Source organism: Cupressus sempervirens, chromosome 9 (genome assembly GCF_028749045.1).
Source record: "Cupressus sempervirens isolate cs-2001-9-10 chromosome 9, ASM2874904v1, whole genome shotgun sequence".
Classification (NCBI taxonomy): domain Eukaryota; kingdom Viridiplantae; phylum Streptophyta; class Pinopsida; order Cupressales; family Cupressaceae; genus Cupressus; species Cupressus sempervirens.
Genome location: NC_143126.1, coordinates 311,933,973 through 311,952,220, shown reverse-complemented (window position 1 = coordinate 311,952,220; position 18,248 = coordinate 311,933,973). Strand labels below are relative to the sequence as shown.

Genomic DNA, 18,248 nt, shown 5'->3' with positions numbered 1-18,248 from the left:
AAAGGTGGATATGCGCAAATTTGAAACATGAATAAATCAAATGGAGATTTTTTTTGAAGTGCATCAAATCCCATATGGAAAAAAAGCCACAATGGCTTCCTTATATCTAGAACTAGATCAATTCATTTGTTACCATTCACTTTGTACTCATAGGAGGAAAAAGGGACTCACTGTATCATGGTCAATTTTTATAGAAGAACTCCAAGCACAATATAGCAATAGTGTGACAAAAAATTTCTTAAGCCAACTTGCTAAGCTTCAAAAAACAAGATCAATTAAGGATTATATTCAAAAATTCCAAAATCCATCCTTAAGAGTGGATACAATTACAGAGGATAATTTGAATGATTTATTCTTGGGTGGTCTCAAGGATAATGAGGTACTTATGTTTTGTCCCAGCTCAGTAAATGAGTCTTTTATATTGGCACACAGGGTAGAGGATAAGTTCTTGATTCATAGAAAGCAAGGGGCTAATGTGACAAGAGAAAAATAATATTCAAAACCTTCTCTTCCTCAACCTACTAGGTTGACTCCACAAAAAATTGAGGAGAAAAGAGCAAAAGGGTTGTGTTTCAATTGTGATAGAAAATATAGTTGAGGACATAAATGTAGTGAAAAGAAATTGTTCTATATTGAAGGTCCAAGTGAGGAAGAAGAGGATGAACCCATATCAGAGAAGGATAGGGAGTCAGGTGAGGAATCACATGATTCTCAATCAATCATTTCTTGTCATGTACTTTCAGGTTTGAGTGCACCATAAATTCTCAAGGTAGTGAGTTTCTTAAAGAAGTAGAAAGTAATAGTGTTGATCGACTCAGGTAGTACTCATAATTTCATCAACAAAAAGTTGGCAACTCTTCTAAATTATTTTATATATCCAGCCCTAGAGTTTCAGGTTTTGATTGTAGATGGGGGCACAATTAGTTGTTCAGGGAATTGTCATAGCATTAAATTATCCATGGGAGATTATCAACTTGATACCCCAATGTATGCGATATTCATGGGTGCAACAGATATTGTTTTGGGAGTAAAATGGCTCACTATATTAGGAACAATTGAGATGAACTTCCAAAAACCATATATGTGATTTCAATCAAAATAAAAGGTAGTGGAGTTAAGAGGATTGAAGGAAAAATCCCCACAGATGGTAAGCTTTCATCAAATATAAAAGCTTCTTAAGAAAGGTGTGGATGGATTTGTGGCCTAGCTATGTTCATTAAAAGTATCTCAATCTAATGCTCTTACTCATCTAGATTTACAAGTAATAATTGATCGTCACTCAGTGATTCTTGGAGATATGCCTTAAGGACTTCCTCCTAAGAAGGATCATGACCATGCCATACAACTAGCTCTAGGGAGCCAACCACTAAACATCAAGCCTTATAGGTACGCACACATACATAAAAAGTGAGACAATTTTTTTTTTTGAGGAAATGCTAGAGGTAGGAATTATCAGGCATAGCCAAAGTGCTTACTCCTCACTTGTTGTGACAGTGCATAAGAAGGATGGAACTTAGTGCATGTGTCTAGATTATAGAGTGCTCAACAAGTACACCATTAAAGATAAGTTTCCTATTCTAGTAATTGATGATCTTCTAGATGAATTAAATGGAGCTATGCATTTAACCAAGTTAGCTCTTAGATCAGGTCATCACCAAATTTAGATTAAGGAGGAAGATATTTGTAAGACAATATTTCAAACTCATGAGGGTCATTATGAATTTTTGGTGATTCTATTCAGTCTTACCAATAAATCATCTACATTCTAAGGTTTGATGAATTCCATTTTTAAGAAGTTCTTGAGAAAGTTTGTGTTAGTGTTTTTTTGATGATATATCAATTTATAGTAAGTCTTAGGAAGAACATTTGCAGCATGTAGATCAAGCATTACAATTACTTGATGAAATTCAACTCTATGCTAAGCCATCTAGACATGCTTTTGGTCTTAAGGAGGTGGAATATTTGGGACACATAGTTTATCATGAAGGAGTAAAGGTGGACCCTAAAAAAATTAAGGCTATCATGAAATGGCCTATTCCAAAGAGTATTAAGAAGTTGAGGGGTTTCTTTGGATTGATCGGATACTATAGAAGATATGTAAAGAATTATGGTCATATAGTAGCACCCCTTACCACTCTATTGAAGAAGGATACTTTCAATTGGAATGAATCTACTAATGTATCATTTGAGCAATTGAAGAAGGCTATGTGTACAACTCCAATACTTGCCACTCCAAACTTCACCAAGGAATTCATTGTGCAATATGATGCTTCTAGAAATGGGATAGGAGTAGTTCTAATGCAAGAAGGTCAACCAATTACTTTGGAGAGTTGTCAATTAAAAGGTAAAAATCAACTCAAACCTATTTATGAGAAGGAAATGCTAGCAATCCATTATGTAGTTCAAAAATGGAGGCCTTATTTAATGGGTTGAGACTTCAAGATTAAGACATATCATGATAGCCTAAAATATTTTTTGGAACAAAGACTATCATTAGAAGAGTAGCAAAAATGGGTCACTATGATGTTGTGATATGAATTTGAAATTGTGTACAAGAAAGGGAAGGAAAATATTGTGGCCGATGCACTTTCTAGGAAGGATGAAAAAGATGAAGCCTTATTGTGTGCCCTTTCAATACTACAAGAAAATTGGGTGGTAGAAGCCAAAGAAAAGTGGAAAAATGATGTTGGAACAAGTAATCTCATCCAAAAAAATAAAAAGCGACCCTAGGAGTTTAGATAAGTTTAGTTTAAAGTGGGATATTCTTCGGTATAATGAGCACTTGTATCTCTGCAAGAATTCCACTCTTAAATAAAAGATTCTCCAAGAACTACATGAGTCCCCAATTGGTGGCCATTCAGGATTTTTGAAGACATAGCATCATGTCAAGCAAGATTTTTTTTGGGAAGGGGTAAAAGGTGATGTTCAAAAATTAGTTGTTGAATGTTTGGATTGTCAAAGAAATAAGGGTGAAATAATTAAGACACCGGGTCTCTTACAACCTTTATCTATTCCTAGTCAACATTGGGAAGAGGTATCCATGGACTTCATCACAGGGATTCCCAAATCTAAAGGTCATAATGTCATCATGGTAGTAGTTGATCACCTCACTAAATATGCACATTTCATTGCATTATCACATCCTTTTATAACAAGTATAGTGACAATTTTTTTCTTGGAGAATATCCAAAAGCTACATGGTACACCTAAGGTTATTGTTAGTGATCGTGATCCTATCTTTACTAGTCACTTTTGAAAATATTTATTCTCATGTTTGGGTAATCAATTATCTCATAGTTCTTCATACCATCCTCAATCAAATGGGAAAATTGAGGTTGTTAATAAATGTTTGGAAAGATATATACATTGTTTCACTTCATAAAAAAAATCTCAATGGATAGATTAGCTACCTCTTGCAGAATGGTGGTACAATACCTCTTTTCATAGCTCATAAAAAATGTCTCCATTTTTGGCACTTTATGGATATCATCCTCCTTCCATCACATAATCATTAAAGGTTTCACCAAGAGTTCAAGCAGTGGAGGACCACTTGCTTCATCAACAATAGGTACTTTTAGGACTCGAGGAGAATTTAGCTATGGCACAAAATCAAATGAAACAACAAGTAGAAAACACCATAGTGAAATAAATTTTGAAGTTGGGGACATGGCCTTTTTGAGATTGCAGCCTTATGAACAAATCTCAATGAAGCAAAAAAAAAAAAGAATAATAACTAGTCTCCAAGATATTATGGACCATACCAAATCATGTAAAAGATTGGTACTATTTCCTACAAGCTTAAGTTGCCACCAACAACAAAGATACATCTAGTTTTTCATGTTTCTTGTTTGAAGAAGGTAATTGGGAAAAATATTCCTACTCAAATAATACTACCAGAACTTGATGAAGAAGGAAGAATAATTCTAGAACTAGAGTTCATTCTTCAACATGCATGAAGAAGCTAAGGAATAGAACCCTAACTCAATACCTCATCCGATGGAAGAACTTACTATTTGAACATGCCACATGGGAGGATGAGGAGTTCATTCAAAAGAATCTACACTTGGTTAGCATTGAGGACAATGCTTCTTTCAAGATAGGGAGCATGCTATGCCCTTAATATTGGTGTATATAGGGTTATGAACATTCAACTTATGGCTATATTAATCCTTAATTAAGTCATGTTATCATTATTATATTATTTTTTAGGTAGGTAGGTTGGCCTAGGTGTTATGTAGGGTTGTGTCTATTCAACCTAAGAATAATTAGGTATATATATGAGGTTGTGTGTCTTATTTAGACATAATATTGTGACATGTGTTCTCAATGGAGATATTTGGAGGTTTCCCCTTCGAAGTGGCCTATTACTCTCAGTTATTATCAAGTATTTATATAATATTTCATATTATTTCTTCTATTGTGCAAGTTATTTCATTATATTCTAAATAAGATTTGAGCTGATTAAAAGGGTTTTCATCAATGTTAATAGTAACATTTGTTTGATTAATCTGCATAGTGTCGCCACTTACTGATACTTCCAAAGTTTTCTCTATAGCGGTAGTTTTTGCCATTAACACACTCATCATTTGATTGATGGATACTACAATTTAACTTCTTATAACATTCTTTTCTCCTCCCATGAACAAAAATGGCCTCATCTTACTTTGCAAGTAAGGTGCTAGTTTCTTCATCAATTTCTTGATCTCATCTTTATTGTCTATCTTGCACATAGTTCTTAGCATTGAAAGTTCCATGTCTTCTTCATGAATTAGTGCCTTCTTAGCTATAAGTCTATCATAGATTTTTTGATTTATCATGCCTTTAATACTATCAAGTTTCAAGTTATTAAGAATCATATATCTCATACTAGAGATATCTATTTGTTCCTTCTCAATATCATTGTATAAATCATAGTACTTGTTCATCTACACAAAGTTTTCTTTATTAAAAATGGTAGTATTATTTTCTCTATCTTTGGTTACCATGGTTACCTTGTTTTACCTAATGTCCACTTGGAAATAGTAACCTTTTCTGTCTGTTTGACCTCTTCTTCTTCTACTTCATCTTTGCTAGAATGTTCAATTTTCAACAATTCCTTCTTCTTTTTACTAGGTCTCATAGCTTGTTGGTTGACTATCTTTTTCTTGTGAGTCTCAACTTTTATTAACCTTTTAGACTTCCTCTTAGGTTTGATAGGTTATTCTGTTGATACAAAAACATATGGAAAGCTTTGTTCTATAGGAGTTTCCATAATAGATACACTGGATGCTTCACCAACTGATAGAGGTGTCACATACATCACACCTTGTTTGCCAATATGTTTTAGTCCAGAGATCATTTGTCTTACTACGTATGACTCACTTTTTTTCATACCAACCTCACTTAATATTTTCTTCACCATAGTCTAAAATTTCTTATGAGATGTTTTCTCTAATGATGCCTGGTAGGCTGACTGAGTTACCTCCTCATAAGTTCCAAATCTATATGAAGCTTGATTTATTTCAGATTTCAACATTAAGTCAATGTAACCAATAGCTACATCATTATTCAACTCATAACCTAAGGTCTTAAGAAATGTTTCCCTTAGTTCCACTACTTTAATATAGGCCAGATCTATATCCACCATAAAACATATATAATTCTTGAATCTATCAATAATTGTAGGGGCAATTTTGAATCTCTATTTCATCTCATTCTGAAATGTCCTCATAATCAGATTTTTGCTATCCAAGATTTTCTTTGTAGGATGCCTTCTGCACACATTTTTTATCTTGTCCATAGTGCATCTTTCACTGCTCATAATATTAGTAATTGATAGAAATGGAAATCTCTTAAGTACATGAAAGAAAATGTGATTAATTAGAGACTAAAATCTAAATTCACCATTCTTAGTCCTCTTAATCCTTTCTAAATTCTCAAAGAGTTGCACTATTAGAATCTCACTCAAATTCACTTGCTCTTTCTCAACACAAATTTTATAAGCTTCATAAATGAAACCTACTAACAACTCATCACCTTTGGAACTTGCACAAATAGAATATGCAATAATTTTGCTCAACAATCTCACATCATGTTGTCTAATGGTGTTGATCACCATTGCCTTACCATTACAAACTTCTTCACAAATCTTTGCCTCACGAAATTCACTGTAAAAAACATAGATTCTATCTATTGTTATAGATTCAACCTTCTTTAATTACAACAATAACTCTTATTTCTTTCATAATTTGTTACTAAAAGATCTAGATTCTAAGTGAGCTTAGCTATAGTCTAGACTCATCTAGATACACCTTTTCCCAAGCTTGCTACTCATAGTTCTATCTCTACCTGCAGTTTTGAGTTCTGATGCTAGCTTAATTCAACTTAGTTGAATCAAAGTCAATTCCTAACTTTAATCTTTCTATCTCTACATCATCTAAATTTTCTTTAGAAATATTTAATCCTTTTACAAATGCCTCATCAAGTTCTTCTCAAAGTTCACTAACTACATTTGTTCAATCTTCATTGTCTTTCTTAGTTTTAGAGTTTCTTTCATGATTCCTTCTATCATTTCCAAAGTTTTTTCCATTGTTTCTTTTGTTCCTAAAGTTTCTTTCATGATTCCTTCTATCATTTCTAAATTTTCTTCCATTGTTGCTTCCATCCATTCTATAGTACTTTGTCGTATGTTTGAAGTTGTTGCATAAATGAGATACTAGGATTCTTCTTCTAGGATTCTCATGATCAATAGTTGCTTGAAAATTTTAGGCTATGTGTCCAAAGTTTTTACACCCATAACATATGATCTGCTTTCTTTCATCAAAATTTCTTCTTTCTCTTGATGTCCTCTCATTAGATCTCCATCTATCTACAAGGTTAGTATTTCTAGACATTCTTCTATTCCTTTTATCATTTTCATATTTAGGCTTCTTAAAATCAATTTCTTTATGGCCCATACCATGACAATTATGACAACAAAAATTTGAAACATGAATAAATGAATTAATTGTACAATTTCTTTTCTTATGACCTATTTAATTACATGAAAAACACTTACCTCTAAATTCATACCTGGTTTCCTTAGGAGATTCTACTTACTTAGGTTGATCTAATTTCTTAGTTTCCTTCTCTAGTCCAACTTCTTTGGATTTATAAGAAGGTTTACTAGATTCAATATTATCACTAGATTTTTCTTTTTCTTTCAGATCCAATCCACTTTTAAGTTTCTTTCTGGACATATTAAATAGGTAACCAAGACTAGTTTTATCATAGGTAGGTCTTTGTATTGACATAGATTCATCAATTTTTTCTCTACTAGAGTAAAGCATTTCAAGATATTCCTTACTTTGAGTTAGTTCACCTTTCACAATAGTGTTGTACTTTTGAAATTCTTCATGATCTACTCTTAATGCTTCAAGCTTAGATGTCAACATTACTAGATTGGCTCTAAGATCTAAATTTTTAGTATTTAATTCAGGTTCAACTTTTAAGGATCACTCGTCAAACTTAACTTTAGATTAGTACTTCAACTCATGCTTCAAGATCTTGTACTCTATTTTTAGCTTTGAATATTAATCATCACCATTTTTAGATCCAATAGATTTAGTCTTGGATTTGATATGGTCAATTTTGTCCTTCAATTGTCCAAAGTATACTTTGGAGTCTTGATATCTATCATTTAGCTTATCTCTTTCTTCATTAAGGAGATCAATTTGGTGAAGGTTCTCTTCAAGTTTTTTCATCAACTATTTCATATCCATAGAGATCTTACTCAAGTTGTTAAGCCTCTTTTGAGTAACTATGTTCTGATACCAGTTGTTAGAAATAGTGAATACTAAGTGTGTAGATGGGCGGGGGGGGTTGAATCAGTATTGTAAAAACTTTTCTTTCCAACTGGATATAATTAATTACTTTAAACCATGCATAAGAAGGAAACAAATAATGTTGAATAGTAAAAGTAACCATACAAAAGGAGAACTCATAACACCATATTTTGTTAACTAGGGAAACCTTGGCCAAGGGAAAACCCCAGTGGGAATGATGCCCACAAAGATATACTAATATATATGTTCCTTATTAGAGGATGGACCCTATTAGGAGACAATAAGAAAATTCAGTATATAGAGTCCTTGGTAGGAGACTTTGAATCCTTATTAGGAGATTCCAACCTTGTTAGGAGTTGTCAAATAAAGTATGCAAGAAGAGATCACTGCCCAAACATGCACTTTCAACTACAAGAAGAGCTCACTGCCCAAACAAGTAATTATACTTTAAGTTCCTTAAATACATATGTATACATGTTGTAACTTATTTTCAGCTAATCTCTGACCTCAGCTTGATCTCGGATACAAAATTAGGTTCTAAAAAACTTTGCATATATCACTTCACAAAAAGTTTGCATATCACTTTTTACATAAAAAATGCACACTTAATCTTGCTAGATACCCTTTTCATAAATACCACACCTTTTCAAAAACTCCTGCTAGGTTAGCTAATATCATAATATAATCTTTCAACTTAGAGTAAACATCTAGGATGTTGACCCCAATTGGTCAAATAATTATTTTGTAAACAAAAAAATTCCTTTACCTTTCATTTCGATGTCTTGTACACCTTAATTATTATTCTTCCATATTGTTTGTACTAATGTTTGAGGTTATACATGTCATTAAAAACATGTATACTATCTCCATCTAACCTCGTTAGTCATAATATGATGTCAGAAGCATTTTACATATAAAGCAATGTACTATTGTAAACCATTTTCATACTTAGATTTATTTTTTGAGTACCAAAAAGCTAAGTACCTTTATTTTTGAGGTTTACTAAAAGTATGTATATCATGTATTTCCATTAATAACAACATTTTTATATATTTATATAGCCAATTGTCAACACAATCTAGCTATAAATTATCTTTAAAATGACTAAAGTAGACAATCAAGTTTATAACACACCTAACATCTCCTTGCCATATAACTTGGAAATTATTTCTAGCATTTGATTCTAGATCCAAATCCTATCCTAACCCTTTTTGTTTGATCCTGTTGATGTGTTTCCAATGGTAGGAATTGGAAGTGCTCCTGCACGAGAGAGAGAGAGAGAGAGAGAGAGAGAGAGAGAGAGAGAGAATAGGGGATGCAAGAGGGAGGAATATATATATATACATATATATATACATATATATATATATACATATATATATATACATATATATATATATATGTATATATATATATGTATATGTATATATATATATATATGTATATGTATATATATATATGTATGTATATGTATATATATATATGTGTGTATATATATATATATATATGTATGTATATATACAAGGTGAGAGATAGAGAGAGAGAGAGAGTAGGGGATGGGAGAGCAAGAAAGAGAGAGGGGGGACGGGAGAGGGTGAGAGAGAAAGAATAGAGGATGGGAGAGGGTTAGAGAGAGAGTAGGGGATATGAGAGAGTAGGAGATGGGAGGGAGAGGGAGAGAAAGAGAGAGAAAGGGAGAGAGAGGGAGAGTGAGAGAGAGATAGATAGAGAGAGAGATGGAGAGAGAGATAGAGAGGGAGAGGGAGAGAGAGAGTAGGGGAGAGAGAGCATGGGATGGGAGAGGGTGGGATAGAGAGAGAGAGAGATAAGGTATGGGATGTGAGAGGGTGGAATATAAATATATAGAGTGGGATATGGGAGAGGGTGGGATAGGGGAGAGGGAAACGGATGGGGAGAGAGAGAGAGAGAGAGAGAGTAGGGGATGTGAGATGGTGGGATATATATAAAGAGAGAGGGTGGGAGAGAGAGATAGAGAGAGTAGGGGATTGGAGGGAGGGAGGGAGGGAGGGAGGGAGAGGGAGGTTTGGGGGGGGGGAGAGAGAGAGAGAGAGAGAGAGAGAGAGAGAGAGAGAGAGAGAGAAGGAGAGATAGAGTGAGAAATGGAGAGAGGGAGAGAGAGAGTACGAGATGGGATAGGAAGAGAGATAGAGAGAGAGAGAGTAAGGGGTGGGAGAGGGGGAGAGAAAGAGAGACACTAGGGGCTAGGGGAGAGAGAGACTAGGGGATAAGAGAGAGAGATAAAGAGAGGGGGGATGGGATAGGGATATAGAGGGAGATAGATAGATATATATAGAGAGAGAGGTGGGAGAGGGGGAGAGAAAGTGAGACACTAGTGGATGGGAGAGAGAGAGTAGGGAATGAGAGAGAGAGAGACACTAGTACATTTGACCTCATTTTTAGACCAAATTTTTTGACCATCTATTAAAATGTTTTAGATTGATCAAAATATGCAAGGAATTTTTTTATTTTTTTAAATCCATGCCCATGTTGGTCAAAATTTTGACCAACATGAGCTTCATCATGTTAAAATGAAAAACATTGATTTCACCCTATTTCATTGTTATGCTATAATTTGACTGCACACGGGAGTTGTATGTTGGTTGAATACGCCAACTCCCATGGATTCAGAGCTTAAACTAGTCTAAAATGAAGATTTCAACTATGTTCTTGCACACATGCCTTGCATGGTTCAAATCAAGGGTCAAGGTCATGAGGTTTGTCCCATTCTACTTGTTTCTATTTTTGTTTTAGAATTTGTTAATATTTGTAGATCCATATTTCAATATTTGATGAAATATAACCTAGCTGGCCTAGATTCAATCATTCTAACTATTCCCAATGCCCTTACCAAAATATCATTGACCCCTAATGCACATATCATAGAAAATTAATCCATAAGCTATTTAAATGCCCTTGTATTTTGCTTTGTTGTCTTGTGGAGATTTCAGATCATCGATGCTAGTCTTACTACAGTGTAGGGATTTGAATCAATTCTCCTTATCAATTGTTTTGTTTTTTTCTAGAGTTTCAATGAATTCTTTTTGTAGTCTATTTCACTTCTGGTTGAGGAATCACAATAGCCTTCCTCATGGGCTAACTTACTACTTCATGGGGATTTTAGCTTATTTTCCTTTTAGGCCATATCATTGCAGCATTAGGGCTTGAATCAATCCTCCTTATATGTTGCATTTATGTGTTGTATAAATTTCTATCATTCATCCCTATAGGAAAGATGACCTTATTGTGAAGATTTAAATCAGCTCCTCATGTGCCACCCTGTTGTGATGTAGAAATCTCCACAAGTTGTCCTTGTATAACCTTTTCATTGTAGCTTGAGGATCTAAACTAGTTCTCCTTGTGTGATACTTAATTTTTACTTGAGAATTTCAATCAATTTACCTTTTAGGCCATCTCACCACATTGTAGAAATTTCCACTAGTTCAACTTGTTGGTCATCTCAATGCAGTGTCATTACTTCAACCAACCCTCATTGTGGGTTCTCTTATTGTGCTGTGAATATTTTAACCATTTTTCATTAATAGTCATCTTGCTTAAGTGTAAGGATTTGAACCAACCCTCCTCGCGAGCTTCATTCTTGCAATGTGGGCTATTTAACCAGCATATACCTAGATCCTCTGGAAACCTATCCATTCTTGATCTATATTTTTTATTTATTGTTTGTGTTTATATCTAGATTTTTTGAATGCAGGTAACTAATCTAGGTAACTTGATGGAGGCCTATATGCATCGACACTCACTCATATTACATTCTGTCTCATTTCCCTACTTTGTGGATAGAGTTGAGAAGGTTTGTTGCACCAAACACATTAGAGTATGTATCCTTCTCTTCTTCGTCCGTACATTTTTCTTCACATAAATTAAAGCACTTAAAATATTGCTGATTATACCAATTTTGTGTTCCCTTTTAGACCTACCTCTGAGAGCTAAGAGAGAGGGTAGCTAATGGAAAGAATCCCAAAACTTTGCACGAGCCTCCTATTGAGCCAACTCCTGGAGATGGTTGGCCCATTTTATTTCACTTATTAGATACAAGATAGAGTTATTCTAAATTTAATCCAAGTCATTATTGTGGCATTTTGATTATAGTTTTAGTGCTCATAAAAACCCTACCAATCAAAATTAGTTTGGGTTTTCTAGATGACATGGTAGATGGTGAAGTTCAAGTAGAAGAGGAGCAAGATAAAGATGTTGTTGAAGATTATATAATTGAAGAGGACTTATTTGATGAATTGTACAAGCAAGCAATAGGAGAGCTAAATTGACAAATTGTACATTGTCATAGATTTATTTTTTCCCTCAGCTATGCTTAAAGTGCTTTTAAAACTCAATTCCACACACAAAACATAGTAATTATGATAACATGAATAAGAGAAAAGGTTCTAAGATTGAGTGGCTTCTTTTTTATTTAAATTTTCTTAACAACATATTTTTTTTGTTTGGAAAAAATAGATTGCTTCTAGTGAGGAGTTCACTTTCTAAACTTTAAGCATACCAATACATGCATCAATGTGTAGGGTAATGTTCTTCAATGCTTATTAGCATTTTATGTCTATACTTTATGTGTTGTAACACCACTATTTTCAAGAGACAACATCTCCAAAGATTTTTCTATATGCTAATGTTTCCTATTAGTCATCACCCACTATGCATACTCTAGAGAAATAGGACATTCAACCATTGCAGAATGATGCTCATCAAGAAATAACTTAGACCTAGATTTTCAAAGAACCAAAAACATGCATGGAAACTAACAAATTAAAGGCATTGAAAAGGGCTACCACCAGGGCATCAACCTAGTTACAATCTTACTGAACCATATTGCATTTTATTGGAATGGTTTGGTTGACTCTCTATAGCCAATTGTTAGCAAATCAAAACCAAAAATAGAAGAAAAATGCATTTTTTCAACTCAATATTGTTTCACTATCCATCTTCTCATTAGATCCAACTTGCATAGCATTTTGAAATTTCTTGTGTAGAACATATATTTGAGTCACATTTAAGCACTCTTTTGATGTTTGGAGGCCTCTAAGAATATTAGGGGTTTGGCTTAATTTATTCCATTAACTTTTTTTATCACTGCATCTAGCTTGCAGAGAATGTTTAAGGACCAACCATTTCTAGCTGGTACTAGAGTTCTTTAAAATTGACTACTAGAAACTATTTAGCTTTCCTAATTATGGTCTCAATTTTTTGATATTTTTAGTGTTGCCTTCAGAATTGTAATATCTATCTTTATAGACACATCTTCAAATTAAATCTGTATTTCTAATTGCAGCTTCATCTTGTTGGTTTTATTCAATTATGGTTGTGTAACAATTTTTTTTCATGAAGTCTAACTGCTTGATAGGGATTGAACTTTATACACATTGTATGACAAGTACTAGGTTTAGCTACTAGGCCAATCCACTGTTTGTAATATGGTAACATTGGAAATGTATTGTATGTACAACTTAGTTGCTAAGATTGATAGCATGTTTTTTTTTAGATCTCTTCTGATGTAAGTAATGGAGCATAACTTATTTTTGGATCTAATGTAGGTTGACAGAGAAAATGGTGTTCCTCAATTGCTTCTTGATTCAAAGAGAATTAACATGGATATTTAATCTACCTTATTTGTAGATTAGGTACCAAAATAAATTTGAATAAAGAAGTAAATGATGTACAATGAATCCTCAATATGTTTAATAAATAGGGTTATTATTTATCAATTGAAAATGGTGTTCCTCAATTATTTTTAGAGGGCATTGTATTTTTGAAGAGATTGTACACTAGAAATTTAGTTTTGGCCATCTCATTCATTTAGTAAGATACCAATCTTCTAAGTTTTTTTTCGTAATGATTCTTCACTTGATTATTTACTTTTAATGATGCCCTAGTTGAAATGCTTCCTGATATATTATGTGGGATATATAATCTTCAGAGCTATGGGATATTGAGTAATGGTTACTTTTTCTTCTATACCACATTTTTTGTAAATTGTTGAGAGCTTCCCTGATGAACCTTGTACTTTAATTAGATTCAATGTTTTTTTTATGTTAGATTTTCATGTGGAATGTTGCTCTTACTATGCTATTTCATTTTAAGGAGATGCAACTGGAAATGTTGTATTCTCTTAGGGTCATGGAGAATATGGACAACTAGGCCATGAGGATGTAGAGGATCACCATAAGCCAACAATAATAAGTGATCTTGATGGTTGTGAAATTACATCTTTAATTTGTGGCATTGATCATACAATAGCATATTTGGATACTAGGTTGGTGGTTTATAGTTAGGGTTGGTAAGGCTTTAGACCAAAAATATAGTTGCTAGAATATGATAAATACATTTGAATCAAGTCATGAGTGTCTTCAACCAAGCTAAACACATGATATATGAATTAATTGTATCATTATTTGGTAAAATTCACCCATTGAAAATTTAGTTATTTACAGTTGGTGTTGGTAAGGCTTTTGACTAAAAATGTAATTAGTAGAATATGACAAATAAATTTAAATCAAGTAATGAGTGCCTTCAGCCAAATTGAATTTGACCTATAATTTAATTGTAACATTATTTAATAAATTTATCCCCTACTCAAAATTATAATGTCAATTGGCCTTAATTTTCCAATTGTTGACTTAGAGTTTTTTATTTGTGGATGAATAATTTGACTTTGAAAGATGCATGGAAGAAGATGCCTCATTACCTAATCATCAATATGTCAACTCATTTGTAGTCTATTTTACAATTGTTGCAACATTTTTCAAAGTTTGATATTTAGTGAATGCAGAGTTGAGCCTACACTCACTTTAAGTTTTGATCTTCCATTCATTTTTGTGGAATTTTATTACATTGAAAAGAGTTGTGAGTATTCATGTTACTTTTTTTTTTTGAATTGTATTGCTTGTAGGTATCTATTGTAATTGCATGTCTTTTAACTTCTAAGATCTTTTGCTAGGGAATAGTAAATAACAGTTGGGTATTTTAGTTTTTTAGTTGAGAAGCAAACAATTTTTGTGCCAACTAATAGTGCATGCAATCAAGAATCAAGTAGTGGTTTGGATAAATATTTTGATTTTGTACCTTGTCTTTAGGGGAGATTTTGGAAGACTTAGACATGGAAACTCCACTAATTTATTTATTCCACATTCAATCAAGTTATTATATGGACTAAAGATCAAGCAAATAGCATGTGGAGACAGTCATTGTCTTGCTATGAAAAGAGATGGGGAGGTACATAGGTAGCTTTGGATGCTTGGTTTAATTGTTCCATGTCCTATTTACTTCATCTGATGCATTAATTTTGTGAAATAGATCAATAATTCAGGTTTTTTGTAATGTCTTTGCTGTATTTCCTGCTTCTATGGTTTTTTGATGAATTTATATAAAGATTTTTTTCCTTTGAACATGCTAATCTTTGCACTTGAAGGGGTAAATGGGATTCAGAAGTTTGATCATATCATAAGGTGTGTTTTCTTTTTCTTTTTAGAATAAACACACCTTATGCTATGCACTAGAGTATACAATTTGCATCCTAAGAAATAGACTTGCATGTGCAATCATGTTATGAAATGAACTTTAGGAAATGAACTATTTATAATTGAACATGCATAGCCATATCTGATTTCTAAAACCTTAATCTCTTCCAAATTATATGCAAGTTCCCTAGCTATGACCTTAATTATCTCTAAAATTCCCAATTTTGGTTTGGATTGCACTTGTGAATGGCAACTTGTAATGTTCCCTACCAGGAGAATGTTGATTCATAGTGGTTAATCTTACATCATTGTACCTATAAATCATATTAAATTTAGAAACAAATACTAATTAACAATACATACTTAAGGTTTAATTCCTTACTTTTTTGCTAATTACTTACCTTATAGCTAGTTGTCTATTAGGTAAATACCATTCTCCAATAATTCTAGTATCTAAATGTTTGATATACCATTCTAGTTGTCTTCTACTAAAAAGAACGCATAGCTTGAGAAAATACAATGGAGTGTTTTGTTCAGTGTTAGCCTTGAAAGATGTTAGTTGGGGTGATAGTATCTTACAAGATAGATCAAAAATGTTTAAAAGGTTTGGTAGACTATGGAGACCATAAGGAAACTTCTTTGTAACTTACTATACTTTTATTTCCAATTTAAATCTATATGCAGCATAATATGTTCCATCAAGCATCATCATTTTTGTTGGATGTTTTGAAGCCTAATTTTCCAAAACATGCACATCTTCAAACTAGGGCAAGTTGTTAATATGATCATGAATCAACTATATTTTAAACCTAGTTTAAAAGTACACTAATATGCAAAGTCTAGAAAGAGTGAAAATGTAACTATGTATACATTGTTGATTGTAGAAATTACCGTGGTTTTGTCTTTTCTAATTTTATTTTCCTTATAGGTTCTTGAGATTAATTTGGTCACTTTCCCTAATGTTGCTAATGCTATCTTGGAAAATGGAATTTTTAGTCACTATTACCATCCTCATATAACACAATTATGTGAGAAAGCTAGTTTATATATGCGCACACTTCAAGTAGGTGATTCATTGGGAGTACACTTGAGCTTTAATACATATTGAATATTTTGTATGGAATATTGTCTATATGAATTTTTGTGGAAATATTTTTTAGATTTACTCCATTATTCCTTATGTTAAATGGTTTCTTAGGAAACATTTATACATCACTAATATTGTAAGTTTGGTTACAACACTATATAGAGTTGCTTGATATCAAACATGTCATTGTCAACACCCATGCTATTGAGCCACAGGTTTGTGAAACATCCTATGCTCTTGAAATTGAATAGGAACTATCAATTCCCTTACTGATTCCAGAACTTTTTAGGCCCTTGTCGAGTTCTTTAGGATCCTTTCTAGAGAGTGAGCATTGGAGTGCATGAATGATCTCCTCCTTGGTAAAGTGGTGGATAGTGGCCCCAATGACCAAATTTTCATCTATTACTCTGACCATGGAGGACCTGGAGTACTTGGTGAGTAACTATATTTGTTTAAAATTATAATTACTATCTTTAATGGTCTCTAGTGGAATTTCCAAATTGCCAATGAATACTCAACCTTGAAGAGAATCTAAAAGCTGAACATTTTTGCATTATTTTTTAGAATAGATTTCTTGACTGCTCTAGGTTGTATAACCCTTCATATACTAAATTGGATTGTTATTTAAATAATTTTCAATTGAAATTGTCCCATTTATGATAGAGACATATCCCATTATTTTTGAAATTGCCATAGTAGTGAATTTTAACCTCACTTTTTATAGATTCTCTATTGGACTAATCAAATTTATTGGGCTTGTTTCCAAAAAAATAGTATTCCTAACCTAAAAGAATCTATGCATATTCTTGAAAATACTCTAATATGTTCCTCTATATGCTTTTATAGTAATTTGGAATATCTTAAAACTCATGCAAGAATGAAATCAGGCTTAAGTCATTCCATGCCACTTGTTTAGTAGGCTTAATATGGTTGATCATTCATTTATTGTCTTTTGTAGAACAAGATGCATTTTCAACCATCTTAGTAAGGGAAAACTATGCATATTCTTCCCAATGCCCTAATTTGTTCTCCTGTATGCATTTTAAGATATTTGCAACATGTTAGTCATAAAAGAATGGAACTGGTCTTAATCCATTCCATGTCACATCCTTTATCAACTTAATACTATGAGATTTCCTAGGTAGCCCTTAGTTGATGACTAGGACTATCTCAAAACAATGGTGAGTCCTTAATCTCCACACCTACATTTCTCTTCATGGTTCTTGATAGTGAAAACAACTTAATTACAAGCAGACAGGGTTTAGTTCATTCAATACAAGAACATAAGAGGACTCTTTGAGTATGATGCTATTATTGCTTGTTGAGATTTTTTGAGATTATGTATTAAGCTCAAGTAGACTTGAAATTAAGACCTCCCAAATGAGAAGCTCACAATTTATCATTTGGTAAATCTAAGATGGCCATGAAGAGACATGGGTTTTGTGGATGATATTGTCAGTGAAGTGTTCATCTAAGCTCTTGACAATTGTCACATTTCGATTACCCAAGACATCCAAACTAGCAAACTGCTCAATTTCTTTAGTAAAATTGCCATTATCATCTACAGGAGACAATATTAGAAGCTTATATTTCATGCTAGTCAAAAAATCTTCTTGGCTATGACCTAGAGTAGTATGAACCAACCCTATTCTAGATTCTATCATTATGTAATCTCCACCCACAAAACTTCTTGATATGTGTCCCTTTGGATACTCCAACTCAGCCTTAGCCAAAGCCATGCTATATGAGGGACTCCAATGAATCAATTTCTAGCCTCTATAAATGTAGTTCTAAAAACACATTTGCCTAAATACTTCAATCTATACAGTTTCATACTTTGAAGCAAGTGTCAGA

The 18,248-nt window shown here is 33.0% G+C and overlaps 1 pseudogene; it reads left to right on the top strand.

Annotated features, from left to right (window-relative positions):
- Positions 1–12,656, top strand: part of LOC149538634 (uncharacterized) — a 66,335-nt pseudogene extending 53,679 nt beyond the window's left edge.
- Positions 12,657–18,248: the final 5,592 nt, after the last annotated feature.